We start from the raw sequence: 12,783 nt of genomic DNA, 5'->3' as shown, positions 1-12,783 counted from the left end.
TGAACTGGTCCGGGATATTTGCCTACGCTTTTCCGCCTCTCCCACTCATTCCATCAGTGGTTCAGAAGCTCAGGAAAACATCTTACACTAATCCTAGTAGCTCCCACATGGGCACGTCAACCATGGTTCACAACCCTGTTGGAGCTATCTCTAGTCCTGCATCAAAAGCTACATTTAACATCCAGTCTCCTCAGCCATGGAGAAATCTGATGCCCAGATCCTAAGCAACTGAACCTCGCGATCTGGCTCCTGAAGTCTTGTTTGGTTACTTAAACCTTCCAACAGAATGTATGAATATCATTAGGGAGGCTAGAAGACCTACTACAAGGGCCTGCTACGCAGCTAAATGGAAGAAATTTGTTATTGTTACTGTGGTAACGATCATATCAACCCTCTTGATGCTTCCATACAGAACCTCATATGCTGTCTGTTACACTTGCAACAGTCCGTGTTGGCGAATACCTCTATCAGACTCCACCTAGCGGCAATTGCTGCATATCTACAAAATATATATAATTTGTCGTTCTTTAGAGTACCTGTGATCAAAGCTTTCATGGAAGGACTAAAAAGTCATACCACCAAAACGTCCACCAGCTCCAGTGTGGAATCTTAATATAGTCCTCACAAGGTTGATGGGCCCACCTTTTGACCCCATGCAAAAAATGCGAACTACAGTTCCTTTCTTGGAAAACAGCTTTCCTCCTTGCAATCGCATCATTAAGGAGAGCGAGTGAATTACAGGCATTAACCATACAAGAACCATTTTTCCAACTACACAAAGACAAAGTGGTTCTTCGTACTAATCCTACGTTTTTACCCAAGTTCGTATCTGCATTTCACATCCATCAGTCGGTAGGATTACCCATATTTTTTCCTCCACCTGATTCAGTTGCAGAAAGAGCTCAACACACCTTAGATGTTAGAAGAGCACTCTTCTACTACATTGAAAGGACAAGATCTTTTTGTAAAACGAAACAACTTTGTTGCTTTTGCGCCACCACATAAGGGCAATCCTACCTCCAAATCAGGTATTGCGAGGTGGATTAAGTGCATTCAAACCTGCTATACAAAAGCAAAGAGAACTCTAACTTTACCCCCTGGGGCATATTCCACTCGTAAGCTAGGGGCCATTATGACTTTTTTATGCAACATTCCTATTGTTGACATTTGTAAAGCTGCAACATGGTCTACACCGCTCACATTCACTAAACATGATTGTGTAGATGCGTCAGTAATACAACAAGCCAATGTGGGTCAAGCAGTACTTAAGACACTATTTCAGATAACTCCTTCTGCTACAGGTTAGCCATCGCTTTGGGAGGATACTGTTATGTAATCTATGCACAGCATGTGATCTACAGCTCACATGCCTCGAACGGATAATGTTACTTACCCAGTAAGTATCTGTTCTTGGCGTGTAGAGTTGTAGATTCACATACGCCCACCCACCTCCCCGGATACCTGTAGCTACTGCAGTTCTCTATTTATTTAATTTACATACATACATATGCATGGACATCGCTTCTTTACTATAACTCCATTCTCACCCTCTGCGGCAAACAATCTAACAATGGAGTCGATGCTCATGCGCACTATCATCGAAAGGAGGAGTCCCCTACCTCGTGAATGGAAAGACTTCGAAGAAAAACAAAGTGCAAACATCCGGACCTAGCACTAGATGGTGAGCTATGCACAGCATGTGGATCTACAGCTCTACATGCCAAGAACAGATGCTTACTGGGTATGTAACATCCTTCTCATTGGCATCATTTAGGATAAATGTAAAAGGCAAAATAACCTCATGCAATTAATGCTCTAGTACTATCAAGGATGTTTTTTAGGTAGTCTATTGGCTGTAGTTGATTGCCCAGTTGTTGTTTTTTTTATATTCTTTGTTTTAAACCAATTCGGCACCAGTTGATTTTTGTTATCGCTGTTGACAATGTTTCGACCTTTAGCCTGGATACAAGTGTCTCCTCAGGACTCAACTAACGGTGACATATGAAGTAATCAATGAAGAAAGGATAGGGAAGCGATGGGAGACTTGTATCCAGGATTATGGTTGAAATTTCCAAAAGTGCTAACCAACGTTGCAGCAGGATGGTCAGGTCCTTCACTCCAATTCTCAAATGTTGTGGGTGTACACATTAAAATTGGGCAGTGCCAGTTAAAGACCTTTTCATTTCTGAAAGCAGTTGCATACTTCATCTTGACTACCAGAAAACCTACTACAAAATCAGTTTGTGAATCACTGGACCACATATCTGCACTTGTATGGGTCTGAAGGCTCTGACCTCTTTAAATTGCACCTTTCTGACATCTTGCTTTGTGCACTGTGGCACAGGAGGGCCTAGCACTGGCAACAGTTGAAGATTACTTGACTGCCCTGTTGGCTCCCCTGTCTCCCTGGTGAGCCATCATTATTTAGATTGCGTCTGGTGGCACATTTTCTACAAGAATTGCTTTACTTGTTTCCTCCTAGTCGGTTTATTGTACCTAAATAGTATTGGAATTCTGACTTTCTTGATGGCATCCCCATTCGAGCCGGTGCTGTTTCCCAGTTTCTTACCCAGAACACAGTTTTGTTAATGACCATAACTTCAGCATGTAGAGTCGTAGATTTTCAGGCATCTCAATTTGTACACCTTTCACAGATTTCTATCCAGACAAGTTGGTCCTCTATACCTGTCCAGCCTTTGTGCCCAAGGGGGTTATGGTCTTTCTTATTGCCCTGTCTATCAGTGTTTTATCACTCTTTCATCCTTCATACTGCCAAGGAGAAGGAGTGGCGGCATGCTTTTTGCTACATCCACCAATCTCAACCGGAGTTGATGATCAGCTTTTTCTGGAGCGAAGACAGGCAAGGCAGTAACCAAATGCTGCTTTTCCGGTTGTGTCATCCTCTATATAAAGATCTACCACACCTTGGCCAAGAAAGACTCCAAAGGATGTTCATGCCCATTCCACTTGCACTATGGCTGCTTCCACATCTCTGTCCCGAGGTGTTTCACTTGTAGACTTCTGCCATACAGCTATATGGTTATCTTTGCATACTTTTGCCAAGCATTATTGCCTCACTTGCCCAAGCTGTATTCTTTAAATGTATTTCTTGGTTAACCAGCACAAATTAATCCCAGCTCTCAGCAGGTATGATTTTGGAGCCTCATTCATAAGGTGGTGAACCTGCTGGAAGATAATTCCATATAAATACAAAGTTACTGTACCATCAGTAAAGCTATTTCTGTTAGATACATAGTCTCATAGATTCCTCCTCACCATCCCCCCAACCCTTTTGAGTTAGTGCTGTAACTAATAAGATCCTATAGTATGCAAATATGTTATAGTCTGTAATTGTCACTGTCCATGCTTTTTCTCCTTAGCACAGCTCGCTGAAATGCAGAAAATAAATATTCTGCAAATTAGCCCCTATAATATTGTCCTGTTTGCTGGGCAAAGTAGTGCCTAAAGCTGCATATCTGAAGGAAACAAGTTAGTGATAGATTCCTTACCTTAGAATTACTCCCAGGCGTCAGACTGGATCTGGAAAGTGGCCACGCGACCTCCTCCGACTTCTGCTTTTCGCTCCTTTCGTGGCCTTGGGAGGGGTGCCCCAACACGTTCGCTTCAGAGCCACAGGTCCACGCAGCAACAGTTTTAGCGCGGACGTGGGACCCGCCAGCGGGCGGGGTCACTCCACCTCCACCCCAGCCACCACTGCCTCCAAACCTTCCTAGTCCCGTTTTTCAGGCCCAGCAAACGCCAGTGGGCGGCAGGATTCGCCATCACCTCCCCTACTGGCGCACCATCCCTTCGGACAGGTGGGTTTTACAAATAGTCGAAGGGGCTACTCCCTCCCCTTCGAGACTACCCCTCCAGCCATGCCACCCCAGTACCACCGCATGTCGGGGGATCATTTGGCACTTCAACAGGAAGTTGCGGCCCTCTTGGCCAAGGGGGCCATCGAGCACGTTCCTGCGCCAGAAGTAGGACGTGGTTGTTACTCCCACTACTTTCTGGTGCCCAAGAAGGACATGGGCCTGCGTCCTATCTTGGACCTCAGGGAAGTCAATCGCTTCCTCCGGAAGGAGAAGTTCAAGATGTTAACTCTGGCTCAGGTCTTGTCTGCCCTCGTCCCTGGAGACTGGATGGTAGCGTTGGACCTGCAGGACGCATATTTCCACATTCCCATTCTGCCGGCTCACAGGTGGTTTACTGTAGGCCACAAGCACTTTCAGTTTACCGTGCTCCCCTTTGGTCTTACCAGCCCCCCCCCCCCCCCCGGGTGTTCACGAAATTGATGGTGGTGGTCGCAGCTCATCTGTGCAGATCAGGGGTTCCAGTCTTCCCCTATCTCGAAGTCTGGCTGTTAAAGGCGGACTCCCCCCGGACAGTCATCTCCCACCTACAGACTACAGCCGACCTCCTGCATTTGCTAGGGGTCTCCATCAATGTGCCGAAGTCGCACCTGATTCCCTCTCAGAAGCTCCTCTTCATTGGAGCAGTTCTGTATATGACGCACTTTCGGGTCTATCCTCCATAACTGCAAGTCCAGGATATTCAGGTTCTGATTCCGATTTTTCAGCCTCTATCCTGGGTTTCGGTCAGGATGACCCTGAGGCTGCTGGGCCTCATGGCTTCCTGCTGGTCGATCATGTCAGATGGCATATGCGGGCTCTGCAGTGGAACCTGAAGTTCCAGTGGGCGCAGCATCAGGGGAACCTGTCTGATTACGTCCAGATCTTGGAGGGCACTGCACAACCATTGCAGTAGTGGCTCACGAACCGGCATTGGGTCAATGGCAGATCCCTCTCCCTTCCCCCAATGGAGCACACAGTGGTGACGGATGCGTCCCTCCTGGGATGGGGCGGCCACATGGGAGAGGCGGAGATCAGAGGCCTCTGGTCTCCGGTGGAGTCCAGGCTCCATATCAACCTTTTGGAGCTTCGGGCAATCTTGACTTGCACTGAAGGCATTCCTTCCCTCAGTCAAGGGAAGAGTAATGCAGGTGTTCACAGACAACATCACCGCCATGTGGTACTGCAACAAACAGGGCGGGGTGGGGTCGTGGACCCAATGTCAGGAGGCCCTGCGCCTCTGGACATGGCTGGAACATCAGGGCATTTCCCTGGTGGTTCAACACCTGGCAGGTTCACTGAACGTCAGGGCGGACGAACTCAGCCGCAGAAGCATGATGGATCACGAATGGCTTCTTAACTCGGAGGTGGTGCAAGGTCTCTTTCAACAGTGGGGAGAGCCTTGGTTAGATCTATTCGCCACCGAAGAAAACGCGCAATGTCAGCAGTTCTGCGTGTTGGAAGTTCCAAGGCAGCACTCGCTAGGCGACTCCTTCCGTCGCGAGTGGAGCTGCGGTCTGTTGTACGTCTTCGCGCCTATACCACTTTTATCCAGAGTGCTGAAAAAGATCAGGAGTGACCGGGCCAAAGTGATTCTTGTGGCTCCGGACTAGGCTCGAAGAGTTTGGTATCCCGAGCTACTCAGTATGACCATCGATTCCCCCCGATCAGACTGCCTCGTCGGGAGGATCTTCTGTCGTAGCAGCAGGGGACTGTCCTCCTCCTGAACCTGTCCAGTCTCCACCTCTTTGCATGGAGATTGAGCAGCAGTAGATGATTCCTTTTGACTTTCCTCCTGAAGTCTGTCATGTCATTCTGGCAGCCAGGCGTCCCTCCACTAAGTTGGTATACGCCTGCAGGTGGAGCAAGTTTGTGGCATGGTGCACAACAAAGGCTGTGGATCCCCTTTCTGTTCCTCTTTCAGAAGTCCTTTAGTTCCTTCTTTCTTTGGCCCGGCAGGGCTCTACTCTGGGCACTATCAAGGGCTACCTTTTGGCCATTTCAGACTTTTAGGCTTCCTGATCAGCCCTCTCTTTTCAAGTCCCCTGTTGTAAATAGATTCCTCAAAGGCATTACTCATATTTTCCCTCCTATTCCTTTCGTAATGCCACAGTGGGACTTGAACCTGGTTCTCACATATTTAATGTGCGCTTCCTTTGAGCCTCTTCACAACTGTCCTCTTCGTCTGTTAACTTTGAAGACTACTTTCCTGGTTGCTATCACCTCTATTAGGAGTGTGAGTGAGCTCCAGGCTCTTTCTTGCAAACCTCCTTTTCTGTCTGTCCATCCGGACAAGGTTGTGCTCAGGACACGTCCTTCCTTTCTGCCAAAGGTTGTCACTGCCTTTTACATTGGGCAGACCATCACTTTGCCCACCTTCTTTCCGCGTTCGCATCCTTCCAGAGCGGCAGAGAGGCTCCACCGTCTGGACCCAAAACGTGCGCTCATTTTATCTGAATCGCACACAACAATTCCGGGTGGATGACCAGCTCTTTGTTGGCTACGTAGGCGCCAAGAAAGGTCGGGCCATACACAAGCGGACTATCTCCTGATTGATCATCTTGTCTATTAAAGCCTGTTATTCTCTGGCAAAGAAGGAGCCTTCGGTGGGGCTGCGTGCCAATTCCACCAGCGCGACGGCTGCCACTGCGGCTTTGGGACGTGGTGTCCCCTTACAAGACATCTGTCAGGCAGGTACGTGGGCCTCGTTGCATACTTTTACTAAGCATTATTGCCTGGACAGCCAAGCCTGGAGAGACTGCTTCTTTGGCCGAGACTTTCTGGTGTGATCCTGGTTCGCACACCCACCACCGGGGTTGGTATTGCTGGGGTATCTATTATAAGGTAAGGAATCTATCACTAACGTGTTTTTTTCAGATGCACAAGTTACTTCCCTTCGGTAACTATATTTCTGATAGATACTTCTGCCTGTGGATTCCTCACCTTATGAATACCCCCTGCTCCAGCATTCAGCGGAAATTCTTTCTTAGCTCTCCCACATCGACGAGGACGTTATAATGCTATGGCTCCGCTCGCGGCTACGCATGACGTCACTGGAGCCATAAGAGGACCACGTCGGCGTGATGACGTCAGTTCCCTTTTTTCCTCGCCGTCGACACGTATCGGTTTTTCTAGGGTCTCTCCATTTTCTATAGAGAGAACTTTGTATCCTCGAGGATTTCCAATGGCTACTTCTAGGAAGACTGGGTTTAAGGCCTGCAGGGAGTGCGGCGGTCACATGTCAATCACTGACCCGCATGAAGATTGTCTTTGGTGCTTAGCGTCGGATCACAACGTCGATGAATGCCGAAGCTGCAGGAAAATCAATCCAAAGGCCATTAAGGAGCGCAAGGCTAAGCTGTTTATGGCCAAAGCCAAAAAGGAGAAGAGGGGTCGTAAAAGAGCAAAGTCGTCATCTTCTTAGACTTCGAAATAAAAAAAAAGTAAGAAGTCTAAGAGGAGACATGACTCTCGGCACCGTTCATCGAAGGTCAGGGCTTCGAGGTCGCCTTCTCCAGCTAAGCGACTTCGAAGAAAGGACTTTGTTTCTCCTACTCAGACTCCCATTTCCACGAGTGACGCCAGTTCCATCCCCGGTTCAGAGGTCGCCGGCGTCGAAGGGCTCTCTGTCGCATGATGGTTCTCCGGCTCCTGCTATGTCTCCGACCCCCAGGGAGTCTTCTCCAAGCCGTGTGGCTTCACCTATGTGGGCGCCGTCCCCGGCTCCGCAGGCTCCAGTTCAGCCTAGGTGGTTCCGCTTCAGGAAGGTACGTATCCATATCCTCCTTTTCCTGTTCCTGGATCATACGCAGCGCATTTTATTAATGCGTTGTTTGCCAGGGCCTCTACTCCATCGGGTGCGCCTTCAGGCCCCGTGGGTCCTTTGGCTTTTAACTTGGGTGTTCCTCACCACTATCCTCAAGCACCCTTTATGCCATTCTTGCCGTCGACTCCGGCTTGGCATTTCCCGGTGCCGAGGTCTTCCACTACGGCTCCGCGGACTCCATCGGCTGTCGAGTCGGTGCCGCCTCAAATTCGAACAACGCTGAGGTTTGAAGCTGAGGCTCCTCCCATCAACGCCGTTGATGTCCTCACCGCCGCCGCACTTGGCGCCGCCGTTTCTTAAACAGCTCTCTAGGAGGGAGGTGCGGAGACTCCTGGAGGAAGAGGAATATGCACAGGATCAGGAGGAAGGAGACATTGTTGAGTCTGTGGACGAGTTTGAGGGCTTACAGGAGGCCAGTGGGTTGGATACTTCCCCTGAATATGATCTTTCTTCCCCGAAGGCTGGCGTGTTAAAAGACATTGCTCCATATCACGTGGTGATAAGGAAGGCAGCTGAATTGCTTGATCTGCAACTTCCTTCAGCGGAGGTAAAATCTAATATCCTTACAGAGGTTCTTAATACATCTTCTTAGCCTCTGAACCGCTGCTACCCTTTAATGAGGCCTTAACTGAGCCTATAATGGAACTTTGGCAGAATCCTTTGTCTGCTCCTGCAGTTTCTCGTTCCATCTCAAGAAGGTACAGGCCTGCTTCTGGGGATCCAGCTTTCCTGTCTTCGCATCCATCACCAGAAAGCTTGTTGGTCCAGGCTTCTTGTTTGAAGCAGTCTTCTGGTTCTTTCCCTACCATACCTGGTGATAGGGATTCTAAAAAGATGGAGCAGGCAGCAAAGAAGGTGTTTTCTTCTGCTAGTATGGCTCTGAAGTCCACCAATGCAACCCGTCTTCTTGGTAGGTATATCCATGCTCTGATGGACTCAGTCAAGCATTCAGCTCCAAAGTTGCCTTAAGAGGATCTAAATAATTTCTTGGAGGCCCTTTCTGATTCTCAAGCTGCAGCCCGTCAGGTGATGCAATCGGGTCTGGACACTGCTGACTCTGTGGCTCGTGTGACGGGGTCTTCTGTGGCGACAAGAAGACAAGCCTGGCTTTGATCATCCGGATTTTCTCCTGATGTTCAAGCTACTCTGTTGGATTTGCCCTTTGATTGGTCAAGACTATTTGGGTCAAAGGCTGATTCTGCCTTGCAGCGTTTTAAGGATAGCAGGGCTACTGCAAGGTCTCTGGGCCTCCAGGTGCAGTCCAGAGGATACGGCTACAAGCGGTATCGTGGTTTCGGAAGAGCTGCTTCCTTTCCTGGCCACCAGCACGCTCAACAGGGGCAGCAGCAGAACCCTTTGTACAAATCGTACAGGGAAGAATAAAGGGCGTCTTAGGGGAGCCTCTCGGCAGCAATCATCCTCCTCCTCCACTTCTCCTCCCGCCACCGTTGGTACTTCAGGAAAGCAGTTCTAGATCCCCCATCTTAGAACATGTTGGTCCGGTAGGGGGTCGGGTGTCCCACTTTCTACGAGATAGGAAACTGATCACTTCAGATCGTTGGGTTTTAAATCTTGTAGAGAATGGGTACGCCCTCCCTTTTTTTAGAGTTTCCTCCTCCTTACCCTCCTCGCCAGGGTTGGTGTTCAGAGGATCACTTACTGCTTTTGCAGCAGGAAGTTCTTACCTTGTTACAGAAAGGTGCAATAGAGGTGGATCTGGAGCAGGAGAGGGGTCAGGGATGCTACTCCCAGTATTTCCTGATCCCCAAAAAGGACAGTTGATTAAGGCCGATCTGGGACCTCAAGATTTTGAACCTTTACCTCAGACAAGAAAAGTTCAAAATGTTGACCTTGGCTCAGGTTCTTCTTGCGCTGCAGCAGGAAGACTGGATGGTGTCCATCGATCTGCAGGATGCGTATTTTCATCTTCCCATTCTGAAGTCGCATCGGAAGTATCTCCGGTTCACGGTAGGGTCGCAACACAATTAGTTTGCGGTTCTTCCGTTCGGTCTCACTTCCGCGCCTCAAGTCTTTACGAAGGTGAAGGCGGTGGTAGCGGCACATCTTAGACGGTCAGGGGGTTCCTGTTTTCCCCTACCTGGATGACTGGCTGTTGAAAGCAGAGTCTCCGGAGTTGGTGTTACGCCACTTGCAAGTAACAGAGCTGTTCAACTTGGGTTTCTCTATAAATTTAACCAAATCTCACCTGGTGCCTTCTCAGCGCTGCCTGTTCATAGGGGCAATACTGGACACTACTGTGTCGAGCTTTCCCACCTCCACAGAGGATTCTCGACATACAAGAAATGATTCCTTTATTTCATTATAGTGGTTGTTCCAGTCCTGAAGGTTCTACCTCTGCTTGGTCTGTTCGCTTCCTGCATACTATTGGTCAGTCATGCACGCTGGCACATGAGGGCACTCCAGTGGTGTCTCCGCAGGCAGTGGTATCAGCACAATGGAGATCTCGGGGAGAAGGTCAGAAACTTCAGAGAAGCTGCAGCGGAGTTGTTGGGGTGTGCAGGGCAACCTGTCTCAAGGAAAGCTTTCAGCTTCCTCCACCTGTAGCCACAGTGATCACAGATGCCTCCACTTTAGGGTGGGGGTGCTCATCTGGGGGATCTGGAGATCAAAGGTATTTGGTCTCCAGAGGACAGGTTGCTTCACATCAACCTTTTGGAATTGCGGGCGATACGTTTGACACTAAAGGCTTTCCTTTCTTACCTTCACGGTCCGTCAGTTCAGGTCCTGAAGGACAACACTACCGCAATGTGGTACATCAACAAACAGGGAGGTGTAGGGTCGTATCGTCTGTCGAGAGGCTCTGCAACTCTGGTCCTGGGCTCAGAACCATCGGATTTGTGTGTTTGAAAATCATCTAGCCGGTGTGCTGAATGTTCGTGCGGACAGTCTGTCGGCATTACTTGGCCGATGACGAGTGGGGGCTTCATCTGGAGGTGGTCCTTCCCATCTTCCAGATGTGGGGGTCCCCTCGGTTGGACCGGTTTGCCACCCATGAGAACGTGCACTGCCCGTTGTTCTGCAGTCTCCAGTTTCCGATGAAGGGAGCGCTGGGGGGCACGTTTCAATTGGATTGCAGCTCACAACTCCTTTACGCGTTTCCTCCTATACCGTTGATTCCTCTGGTTCTGAGGAAGATTCACCAAGACCGGGCCCAAGTCATATTGATCACCCCGGATTGGCCAAGAAGGGTGTGGTACACAGATCTTCTTCACCTCTCATCGCACCCTTCGCTCAGTCTCCCTCTCAGGGCAGACCTCCTCTTGCAGTCGCAGGGGCAGGTTCTTCACCCCCACCTCCAGAGCCTGCACCTTCATGCCTGGAGATTGAACGGGCAACCTGAGTTCCTTCTCTCTCCCGCCGGATGTGGTGGATGTTATTTTATCGTCCAGGCGACTCTCCACCAGGTCTGTTTACTCTTCCAGATGGTCTAGATTCGTTAAGTGGTGTGGAGAGAGATCCATTGATCCTTTAAAGATCCACTTGTCGGACTTTCTTCAGTTTTCACTTTTCTTGGCCCAGCAGGGGTGTGCTGTGGCCACTGTTAAGGGCTATTTGTCCGCTTTTCTATGTTTGCCGGACCAGCCGTCTTTATTTGAGTCCCCCATGGTCATGAGGTTCATTAAGGGCCTTACTAATAAGTTTCCTCCCACTCCTTTCATTATGCCTTAGTGGGATTTGAATCTCGTTCTTACCTTTTTAATGGGTTCTCCATTTGAGCCTCTTCATACTTGCCCTTTGAGACTTTTCTTTTAAAACTGTTTTCTTGATTGCCATTACCTCGGCCAGGAGGGTAAGTGAGCTTCAGGCTCTTAGTTCGAAGCCTCCATTCTTGACCATTCATGCAGATAAGTTGGTTCTAAGGACCAGGGCTGCTTTCCTTCCCAAGGTGGTTACCCCTTTCTCTGTGGGACAGTCCATTACTTTACCCACCATTTATCCTCCCCCTTCCAAGGAGGAGGAGAGACTTCATCGTTTGGACCTTAAGAGAGCTATCAGCTTTTATTTGGACAGAACAAGTGTTCTGAGGCTGGATGATCAGCTCTTTGTGGGCTACGTTGGGAAGATGAAAGGCAAGGATGAGGACAAGCGGACTTTCCTCCAGGTGGATTATCGTGGATTACGCCTTGGCCAAGAAGGACGATCCTGAAGGTATCGGAGCTCATTCCACTAGAGCTAAATCTTCTTCTTCTGCTTTGGCTATAGGTGTTCCTGTAATTGATATTTGTAAAGCAGCAACTTGGGCCTCCCTCCATACTTTTGCAGAGCATTACTGCTTGGATTCGGAGGTTAGGAGGGATGGCCATTTTGCTGGTTCTGTTTTGCAAGATTTGTTGGTCTGGTCAGGTGGACACCCTCCCCGGGTGAGGTACGGCTTTAGGATTCTATTCATAGGGTGAAGAATCCACAGGCAGAAGAAGAACAAGTTACTTACCTTCTGTAACGCTTTTTCTGGTGGATACAATATCTGCCTGTGGATTCCTCACTGTCCCACCCGCCTCCCCGTTGTTCACCTGTTTCTACCAAAAAGATGCTCTAACCGTTTAACACTAGTGTTTTTTAAATATGACATTATCATGCTTATGTTTTACTAGTGGGAAATGCTTGATCTGTTGCTATTTCTCCATGCCCTTATTGGTTATGCAAGTGTGTGTGTGTGTGTGTGTGTGTGTGTGTGTGTGTGTGTGTGTGTGTGTGTGTGTGTGTGTGTGTGTGTGTGTGTATGTATATATGTGTGTGTATATGTGTGTATATGTGTGTGTGTGTGTGTGTGTATATGTGTGAGTGTATATTTAGTATACTATGTATACATGTGAATGGGTCGGTCCGCCCCTTTTCCTCCGTGGAACTGACGTCATCACGCCGACGAGGTCCTCTTATAGCTCCGGTGATGTCATGCGGAGCCGTAGCATTGACGTCCTCATCGACGTGAGAGAGCTAGGAAAGAATTTCCGCGGAATGCTGGCGCAGGGGGTATTCATAAGGTGAGGAATCCACAGGCAGATATTGTATCCACCAGAAAAAGCGTTACCGAAGTGAAGTAACTTTTTCATCTGTAAGAAACTTTAGTTTGTAATAGATTCC

This window comes from Triturus cristatus, chromosome 1_2 (assembly GCF_964204655.1).
Source record: "Triturus cristatus chromosome 1_2, aTriCri1.1, whole genome shotgun sequence".
NCBI classification, from domain to species: domain Eukaryota; kingdom Metazoa; phylum Chordata; class Amphibia; order Caudata; family Salamandridae; genus Triturus; species Triturus cristatus.
The sequence above is the reverse complement of the archived record's forward strand: the minus strand, read 5'-3'. Positions refer to the sequence as shown.